The sequence below is a fragment of the Dendronephthya gigantea genome, unplaced genomic scaffold, assembly GCF_004324835.1.
Source record: "Dendronephthya gigantea isolate DGI-Jeju-01 unplaced genomic scaffold, DenGig_1.0 000108F, whole genome shotgun sequence".
Classification (NCBI taxonomy): domain Eukaryota; kingdom Metazoa; phylum Cnidaria; class Anthozoa; order Malacalcyonacea; family Nephtheidae; genus Dendronephthya; species Dendronephthya gigantea.
Window position 1 is genome coordinate 138,807 of NW_021163118.1, and position 11,385 is coordinate 150,191.

The following is an 11,385-nucleotide window of genomic DNA, read 5'->3' on the forward strand; positions in this document are numbered from 1 at the left end:
ACAAAGACATTATTATATACCACCTGTCAAAGTTTTGTGTTCCTAGCGTTTCATTGATCGAGAGTGAAATCACGTTACTCTTTATTTATTTTATTTTATTTTATTTTTAAAAAAAACACATAAAAATGTAGCTTAGACAGCTAAATTACAATGTGATTTACAGGTTCATAAAAATAATTTAAGAAATATTACATTTTAGAATTACAATAATTCATACTCTAATCTATATTACAAAGCTAGAAGTAAATTACAAAAGCTATATTTTAAATATTAATAAACTAATAAAATAGTTAAGAATCATCAATTTTGAGATTGTACTTACGAATCGCATATACTAGAGGACTATTTCTAAAGCGCTCTGTTCTGCATTTAAAATTGTGAATTTTATTTACATTAGGTCTCGTGTCTCTCTCCCGTAATTGACCTACAGTTGGTGGTAGCAAATCATTGAGTTTATGTGAAGGGTCCTTTATATCCTTTATCAAGTTTAGGCACATTAACTCTCTTCGACTTTCCAAAGTTTTAATACCACATTCAGTTAATGCTTGTTCATAATTCTTTTCCGGGCATATAATTTTCATTGCACGCTTTTGAATTCTCTCTATATCCCTAGATTGTTCCTCTGTCAAACTCCCATGCCAAATTTGAGCTCCATATTCTACGATTGATCGAATTGCCGAAGTATAAATAGTTTTCAAGTCATCTCGCGGAGCATTATATCCTTTTAAAATTTTTAAAAGATATAATCGTTTAGCTGCCTTTTTGACAATGTATTCCGTATTTGTTCTCCATTTTAGATCATCGTCTAACCACAATCCAAGTAATTTATAAGAACTTGTAGGTACACCACGTAAGTATTAAATACTGCAAAGCTTTCGGTCCGTTAACCCGGACCTTCATCAGTGCAATTACTTGAATACACGTTTGCGCGTCACTTAAATATCATGTTAGTCGTGATTAGTTTGCTCGCGCTATTAATTAAACGGTTTCATTTAATTAAGTTCTAACTAATGCGCGCGCCCTAGACAAGTATTTGACTAAGAGACACCGAAAAGAGCACGCCACGTACTATTAAGTGGCTTTCCCTCTTGGACGATAGTTTGATGTTTATAAATTTCAATAGATTCTCTCATTTTACGAGAGACAGTAAACTTATCGTTTGCTAAAATGATAATGATAATGGTAATGATAATGAGAGAATCTATTGAAATTTATAAACATCAAACTATCGTCCAAGAGGGAAAGCCACTTAATAGTACGTGGCGTGCTCTTTTCGGTGTCTCTTAGTCAAATACTTGTCTAGGGCGCGCGCATTAGTTAGAACTTAATTAAATGAAACCGTTTAATTAATAGCGCGAGCAAACTAATCACGACTAACATGATATTTAAGTGACGCGCAAACGTGTATTCAAGTAATTGCACTGATGAAGGTCCGGGTTAACGGACCGAAAGCTTTGCAGTATTTAATACTTACGTGGTGTACCTACAAGTTATTATAATTACTAAAGTCGCCATGCAATCATACAAGAAAATTAATTTATAAGAGCTTACTCTTTCTAGGATGCATTCATCGACTTCTGTTGCAGGAATAGCTGTTCTATCCTTTCGAAAGTCGATAATCACTTTTTTGCACTTTTTTGGGTTTAACTCCATTCTCTCAATTTCCGCAAAATTCTTTACCGAATTAATTTTTTGGGGTATATTACCAATTTCCGTGCCAGAGATATGATTGTGAACATCCAGTGCCTCACTAATCGTTGTATCGTCCATGAAGAGAATCGTATCTTCATCCACAACGACATCATTATTTCCATTACCTACAACAGCTTCTGCTATAACACTAGGTAACATATTAATTTTAACCACAAAAGCAATAGGTCCCAGCTTACTGCCTTGCGGAACGCCTCCCATAACATTCGCAAAATCAGATACTCCGTTTCCAAACTGTGTAAAATGAGATCTCTCGTCCAGGTACGATGCATACCATTTGATCAGAGCAGGTCTTACACCAATTTCTCGCATGTTTTCTAAGAGTTTATTATGATCGATAAGGTCAAATGCCTTTCGGAAATCCAAAAAGACTATTCTTATCACTCTGTGCAGTTCATCCAATGATTTATGCCACTTGTGTATTAAATTAACCAGCGCATTAATTGTCGATGATCGTGGTAGACCCCCATATTGAGAATCAGAAATTTTTTCATCGGTATCTTCATATATCCACTGAACAGCAAAAGATTCTTGAACCTTTGCTAGGACACTAGTTAAAGCAATTGGTCTTAACTCTTCAACATGCGTACATGGTACAGATTTAGGGATTCCAGATACCTTATATTTTTTCCAGATCTCAGGAAAAATTTTTGATTGAAAAGATTCATTGAAGATTTCGGTCAAAGGTACAGCAAAATATTTTGTAAAAATCTTCAAGATCTTCAGAGAGGGATCATAAGGACCAGGTGCTTTATTAAGGTTAATTTTACGCAATTCTCGTTGTACCTACTCACGGGAAAAGGGATATTTTCTTCCGTTATGATAATACGTTATGCCAAATCTCTGTTTCATCACAGCAAAATGTTTCTTACATGTTTGGCTGAGCGTTTGTGAAAAGTGTTGAACATGTTGTTACGACTTCCTTTTTTCTTATCGCAGCTAAGTAGGCAGTTTGTCGAAAAAATGTTTTTGCGTGTCTTCTAAACTTTTAAATCATCATCATCATCATCTTGTCCTTTTCCGTTTAATAGAAATTGGGCCTTAAAACTTTTAAATCACAAAGCCTATATCTTGAAAGTGTTTTATCGTACCAAAAAAACCCTTTGGCCCTAGAGAGGGGCAGTGCCCCCCTGCCCCCTTTGAGATTAAAATCAGGGGCGGATCTAGGAATTTTCTTACCCTAGTCAAAAATTTTCGGTCCGACTACCGCAGGTACATTTCTCCCGATTATTTTTTCGGAACGATTCGTGGGGGGGGGAGGGGTGCGCATTTTATTTTTAAAACAAAATTGATCATAATACATATTAGAGATCATATTACACCACACTATACGACAAACTATGCTTTTATAAGCTTTAAACCCCGACGTTCATGTTTCAGCAAAGAAATTTGTAAATCTGTGTGCTAAACTGGTTTGTTTGATAAAAATGCTGACAGGAAAGCTTCGGTTGATGTAAATATTACATTATATGAAATTAAAATCAGTTCTAAATGACCTTTCGGTCTGACCGGGAACCGCTATTATATGCAAATACAATAGCAAACCTGGCTCATACATTTATAGTGCCACAAAACGTATTGAGTTCATTATTATTGTAATATATTGCTTGTATGAAAATCAGCAGAATTATTGACCTTAATGCTGTACACTTCTTACGAAGAAGGGAAATTTCTCGGCAGCATATTGTTTGTGTCGTAAATAGCGGCAAGAAGCTCTTCGACTGATTTTGCATTTGCCGCGTGAATTTCTTTCGAAAGATCTGCCTTTTGCGAATCGAATCGCAGACCTGATTGTCTCGTACTCGTAGACTGGCATTATCAATTCGCATGAGCGATAGTATTCGATAAAAAATCTTCAGCAAATTTTGAAACTTTGCTAACTAAAATGTTATTATCATTTCTATTGACTGAAGTTGACTAGATTACCCCACGCAGCGAACTAGTCAAACGCATCAAGCCAATCAGAAGCCAGAAGTTTTCTTTAGACAGCCAATCAGAACGCAAGAATATTACGCAATTTAGTCAACCCCCCGCAAACTTTAGTCAAAATGCGAATTGACCAATCAAATGGCTTGAATCTGCCCCAGATTAGTCAAAATTCACGCAGTCACCCGCTTTTTTGACTAATCTGCACGCTGGCTCACTTACTGGAGAGCATTTGAAAATTAATATGCGGACTTCTGACGCTGTATGGGATATTAAAACTGCAGTACTTGGAACTTGGATTTTATCTATGCAATTTTTACCCTAGTCGCGTGACTAGTTTGACTACCCCTAGATCCGCCCCTGATTAAAATTGATATTATGCCCTCTTGCTCATAAACTTTTTTCCTCTTGATTTTTATTGATTTTCATTTCTCGAAGCTAATTAATATACATGTTGTACAGATAATTGAAAATTAAACGAGACTTACCTGGAAGTTGAAGTTTGATTGGAATTCTATGAGTCATAACACTGCATCGAGGGATCACATGAGATTGCATCGCGCATGCGTTCATCAGTTTTTAAAGCTCGAATGTGAATGTTATCCCATAGATTCATACATATATCCTGCTAAACATCCAAATCTTGCTGGAAATACATCAGCGTTAAGGGTGGGAACAGCAGTGGTTGGGCATGTGATCCCTCGATGCAGTGTTATGACTCATAGAATTCCAATCAAACTTCAACTTTCAGGTAAGTCTCGTTTAATTTTCAATTCTATTTCGTCATCACTGCATCCGGAATCCCATGAGAGTTAAAGCCAGCATTCACATGAGAGACAACACGTGCCTAACGTAACAATTGTAATGAACATAACAATCTAATGAATACAACAGCTAGAGCTTATTAATTCAGTTCCGTTAAGTTACTGCGTATAATTACTTTAGGACCAACTCTGCAAATACAGAATCCTGTCGAACTGGTTTATTATAAAACCGGTCAAATGTTCGCTGATTTGACCAACCCGCTTGTTTTAGTATGTCCTGCATAGGAACACATGCTTGTTTAGCCTTAGATGTTGCTGCCGATCGTGTACTATGGGGTTTAAATACAGTGACGTCAATTCCTGCATCACCCGTGACTGTACGGATCCATCTGGCTATGGTGTCTTTCGAAACGCCCTTGTGAGGCTTAACAAAGCTAATGAACACTCTGTTCTCATCCTTCCTCAATGTTTTTGTTCTTTCAAGGTATTCGTTCAAATGTGTGACCACACACAAGGCAGAATCTATCGGGTATGCCTTAAGGATAACTGATGGAACTTTGTAACCGGGTCGGCTTTGTTTTATGTGTTCTGGTAAAGCAAATTCGACTTGGTCAGTACTTGATTTCATGAATTGTAAATTGAGTAAATGAATACTTTGAATCCTCTGTGCTGATACTAGAGCCACTAACACAACCAGCTTGAGCGTAAGGGATTTAAGGTCTAATTCATCTGGTGCAGTGAAGGAGGATAAATGAGATAACATCGGTTGGACATCCCAAGTCGAGTCATATCGAGGGACAGGAGCTCTGCTCTTAAAAACTCCCTTCATAAAGCGCGAAATGAGCGGGTGGTTTCCGATGGTAGGGCTGTTTCTAGTCACAGTAATTGCTGATATTGCTGACTTAGCAGTGTTAATTGCATCATACCGGAGACCTCTTCCATAAAGAGAGGTAAGAAAATCAAGAACCTTTGTTATAGGTGGATCATATGGATTTATATGCCATTCACTACACACTTTAAGCCAGGGCTGGAGGTAGGTGTTGTACTGTTTGATGGAGGAATCTGACCAGGATTGCATGATAATTTCTGCTGCTTTGTCAGAAACACCTCTCTGAGAGAGGCTTGTCCCTATAGTTTGCATGCTATCAATCGTAGTTTTTTCCTGAGTGGGTGTTGCGCCCCCGTGTGGGGTAATAGTAACAGGTTGTCTGACTGAGGGAGAACCAGAGGATTGTCTACCAATAAGTTCATTAGAATTGAGAACCATGCCTGAGTTGTCCAGAATGGTACCAGAAGAATTCCCGTTGCTTTGTCTTCCTCTATTTTCTTCAGGCATTTGGCAATCACACTGAAAGGTGGAAATGCATAGAAAAAATAAGGTTCCCAACTAAAACTAAATGCATCAATAAATTTTGCACCTGGGTCAGGTTTCCACGCAGCATATTCATTAACTTTGTTGTTAAGCCTTGATGCAAACAGGTCAATATCAAAGTATCCCCATTGTGTGAGAATAGATTGGAACACCTCTGTTGATAGTGACCATTCAACAGAGTCATTAAATTCCCTTGAAGCTGTATCAGCTTGGACATTTAGGACCCCAGGAATGTGGCGGGCACTTAACCAGATTTGTTTTGAAATACACCACTCCCAAATTTGGAGTGCTATGTCATGGCAGTCCTCTGACTTGACCCCGCCCATGTGATTGATATAAGCCACAGCTGTGGTGTTATCTGTCTCTATGCAAATGTGTATATCTTTACAGTTGTTACACAAGGATTTCAATCCTAGAAAAACTGCCTTCAACTCTAAATAGTTTATGTGAAATTCCTGTTCTTGTGGGTTCCAATGCCCTCCAGTTTGTTCTTTGTGTAACACCGCACCCCATCCTAGATGTGAGGCATCTGTAGTTAAAGTGATAACTGGGTTACTTATAGTAAGTGACCTCTGTGAATTAAGAATATTGTTAATCCACCATGATAATTCTACCTTTGAGCCCTCAGACAGATGCATTATTGCATCAAAATTTCCATAATTGTGCCTAAGGGCTTGAGTTTTGTTAAGCTCTAGTTTCCTATAGTAGAGTGCCCCATATTGTACTGCAGGAAGACTGGACACTAAAACCCCTATCACATGAGCCACATGTCGGATAGTAATAGGCTTGTTGCTTCCCAAGAGGTCTTGACAGACAGACTGAACTTTAATTGCTTTGGTTGTTGACAATCTTACTGTCATTGTCAGGCTGTTTATCAAAAACCCAAGAAATTCTATTTCTTGAGTAGGTTTCAAAATTGACTTATCAGGGTGTACAGTGAAGCCCAGTTTAGTAAATAACTCAACTGTTGTAGTGATATTATTTTCACCCTCATTAAAGGCAGAAGCAACAAGTAAAGAATCATCAATATGTCCCATGCATGTGTACCCCAATGTTCTGAGATGGGCATAGACTGGTTTGAGTATTTTCGTAAATAATCTGGGCGCACATGACAAGCCATTAGGCAGGCAAGTGAAATGAAAAAATGAATCTTGCCATTTAAACATTAAGAATTTTCGATCCTCTGCAGCAACAGGGATAGAATAGTAGGCATCCTTTAAGTCTACTGATGCCATGAAACATCCTGGCCGAATGAGCTTAACAGCTGTTTGAAAAGTGTCCATTTTAAAATGGTGATATGCCACAAATTCATTTAATGATTTAAGGTTGAGAATCATTCTGTGAGTGCCATCCTTTTTAGGCCTGACAAACACATTTGAAAGATAGCTGTCTGGTGTGTAAGCAGCTTGCTCAATGACTCCTTTGCTAAGGAGTTTAGCAATTTCATTATTGATGATCTCTTTTTCAGATGGGGAGAAGATTGTATTTTTAGGAGGATTAGCCTGTAAAGGAGGGCTCTCCGCAAACTCAATATTATAGTGCTGAATAGCACTTAGAATTATGGGGTCTTGTGTAATATATTCCCAGTTGGATAGATGATTCTTTACTTGGCCTGCAGTAAAAGCCAGTGTCTGGCATTGCAAATCATTGCTTAACACATTTTTAGAACAATCTTTATCAAATATTACCTGTGTTTCTAATTTCCCTTCTTGTTGTTTTTCTTGTGCAACACCCCTGTCTGGGATGCTGCACGGCCGTGCCATAAAAAAGACTTCTTGGTATTATGACCTTTATAGTTGTAGCTTGGGCCAGGCCGGTCATAAGGTTTATGGAAGTGATTTATCTGACTATAGCTGTGCTGTGGGGTTTTCTTTTGCAATTGTTTCCCCACTCTACTCACATCTGTTATGTCCTTCAGATGTTTGGTGAGGTCATCACCAAAGAGTTTGGTTGTTGTAGCTATTTCTGGTTTACATAAACGAGTAAACGGAGCGTTTAAGTCAGGCTTGATCAGTTCGCGTCTTTTCATATTCAAACTCCAGTCTGCATGACTCACAAGTACAAGACTGTCCATGACGTGATGCATAATTTCCATCATGTCTGGATTTCGCTTATTCTGCACATCTTTAGCTAACTTATCAGCTAGAAGTACTAATGATGAAACACCCTGTGTCAAGGTTTCTTGTACTCGCTGAAAAGCGAGATCTACAGTTCTGCTTCGTCGGGGTAGTAAATCCCAGATCTCTTCGTTAACTGTAGATGTACAGACGCGTTGACAGTTTTCGGGCGGGAAATATTTCTCGCCCCGTTCTTTCACGGTTTCTGGTGAAAGTTTACCTGACAATATGCTGTCTACAAGATCAGCAATTTTGGTTGCAATAGCGGGAGATTTTCTCTCCGAGGGAATAATCGCCTGTGTCAGGCTTTCAAGTAAATCAGTATGTTTCTCTGTGTCAGAGTTATTCTGACTGTTAACAACGGCGCCATCGCCATTGCTGCTCGAGTCGAGCAAGTCATTTACAACACGTGTTGGGTCAACCGTGCTTGTTTTGTCGTTGTTATCTTCAATTTCAAACCCAGAATCTTGCTGGACTTGTAAATCTTCGTGAAGGTTTTGAAAAGCTGCTGATTGATCTTTCGAAGCCTGAGCTAGGTCCGCCAAGGAGCTTTGGATGCCTTGCAAGATTCCCGCCAAACTACCAATGTCCGATTCTTGCGATAAAACCACATCCTCTGATAAAAGCCTATCTTCTTCACTCTGGGAGGCCATCAGGGTGATCATAAAGTGCGAAAATTCCAACAAATCTCGATGAGTGATGTCTTAAAAGACGAATTTTTTGTTTTATTCAGTAGAAGCTTTCTGCTCTGATGAAGCGAAGCGTTAGCACTGATGAACGCATGCGCGATGCAATCTCATGGGATCCCGGATGCAGTGATGACGAAATAGAATTCCTAAATTTGCATAATATGTGCAGAAAATCAAGGAAATACCACAAAACGGCGTATTTTATAGCAATGCCCTCCTGCCAGAAGTCTAGATGCCGCTACGGGCTGATTTGATGCACCGGTACCATTAACTGGGTTGATGTATGCTACACCATTTAAACCACACTTTGACGATGGCGGTTTGACTTTATTTTTGAACCTCATCTACGATTATGCAAGTAATCCACGAATGAGATCCCACAAGTGATATAGGCACTTTAACTGTGTGGGTGACACCACACACAAAAGGTTGGTAAACAAAATTTCGAGCAACTTAAAGGTTAAGTAAACAAAATGAAAGTTTCTACTGCATGACTTGCTTAAATATTGCAAGTCCATAGATGGATAACTATCAATCCTGCTTATGTCACAGCAATTTTGAAGGTCATGTGCATGTTAACATATTTTATTGCAATTGATTTATTTTCAAGCTCGTAGAGATTTAAATGTGAAGATGATGGATATTGAAAATTTAGGGGTGAGTTGATTATTCTTTATTGATATTGATTTTGAGATTTGGTTAAAAAAATATCACGGGTACTATTCATCCCTAATTGTACCAGCAATATGTTTAATTGTGAGTGCTGTTACTTGGAGCCAGGTTGAGATCCCTACGGTATTTTAGGCTGAGCACGCAAGGGTGATGTGAAACATTACCCTCCAATTGACTACCCCTCACTCAGCCTTCTTCAGGGGCGAGCTAGCAAGAACGGTGTGCGCTATCACAATTGTGGCGACTGCATGGGCAGCGGACGTTGTTACCAGCCGACATCGTAGCACAACCTTAACCGAAAGACGCTGCACTTCTCACCACACTGCGTGGTAAGACAATGTATGCACTGTGTCGCCCTGGAAGTTGCTCCCAGCTTCTATGCGGGTACAACGAGGCCGAACCAACCTGGGCGCCGAATCCCCTCGCCACCCTCTGGAGAGAGGACACGCCTGCGCGGACAAGAACCAGGACGTTGTTACACGATGAGATGGTAGCACAACGTGTATTACGATAGCGCACCTGTGGGGTTGGGTTCCCTCCCTTGACTAGATGGTAACGCGATACTTGCACCGACTCGTGCGAGGACGTTGTTGCCAGTTGTAATGGCAGCACAACGTTCGTCTTCGCCCATCCCTTGGGCTGACCCTTACCGAAGTAGGGAAAGCACCGCATATAACAGTGTGATAACTGGTATACTAGGCTGGTTCCTATGGCACTGATCCTGGATCGACATTAGCGGACCGGACTACATGACACAAGATCTTTTATTGTGATTGACAACCCAACTTTATACACGGTTTGTTTTTTTGTTGATTGTTTTTTGTTTTTGTGTTTTTTGGTGATCTTTTTTTCTAATTTTTGTGCGACTATTAACTATACGTCTACCCAACGAGACGAGCTGTTACGCTGTCGATTACACTCGGCGGAGTTCTAATGTACACTTAGTACGCGTCGCTGAGCCACCTGCCCATCCTCTTAATCAGACGGTCCTGAACATCGGCCATCGCTGCTGTAGTCGCCGCACCAATGCCGAAGCTGTGGCTCGAAAAATTACCCTCCAAACCTAAGTGTGCGAGCGCGTCGCGTGTCCACGACACGATGTGATTTCGGGATAGAGGAGTGCCGTTCTCGAACACGAAGAGGGGCCCTGGGCTGGAGGAAAGGGAGTCAGCTATATCAGTCAACTATAGCACTTTGCCTCAAGCTTCTGCTGTCCACGTTATCACTCGTTCGCCCACGGGTTGTTAATGCGCCCTCTGAAGGCTCTGCTCCACGCCTTGCCACTCCCCCCTCCATTTCGGTCACGTGGTTTGCCTGACGTCACGGCCCGACGTCATTTAAGCGGTTTGCTCGTTGTTAACCTTGGTTATGGCATAACCCCATATATACATTCGTTTAGTTCTGATTGAGTACACAGAATATTCGTGCAGTCGTTTAGTTTCAGGAAAAGACCAGAAAAGCTGATTCTTCACGTTGGAACCAACAATCTTAAGGGTTCGTCCGCAAAAGTTGTTGCCGATTCTATCGTAGATCTTACGAACACAATCAAGCACTCCTCTCCAGATACAGTTGTAGTTGTCTCAGCACTTGTGGTAAGGAATGATAATCAAGAACTTGCTGGTAAGGTAAAACAAGTTAATGATATGCTAAGAAGTCATTGTAAACACTCCCAAATATCGTATTTAGAAAATGCTAACATTAATAGTTCCCATTTGAACTTCAGAGGCCTTCATCTAAATAATGTAGGCAGCTCAATTCTTCAGGACAATTTAAGAGAATTTGCAAATAATATACCTAATTGACATGATATTTCCCCGGACATTTCAGCAATAACCTCCGATAATCAACTAAATGACTTGTTGAATGACCCGGCAATAGTAAATTGTAATTCTGAATCTGGTCTTAGCGAAATTGCTAATCTCAAAGGTTTTCGAATAGCTAGCCTAAATGTTAATAGCCTCTTGAAGCATATCGATGAGCTTCGAGTAATATTGGAAAAATGTCTGATTGATGTCTTAGCCATCAATGAGTCCAAAATCGATGAATTTGTCTCAGACCATGAAATTAAAATATCTGGATACGATTTATTCAGAAAGGATCGTAATAGACACGGTGGGGGTGTCGTTTTATATGTT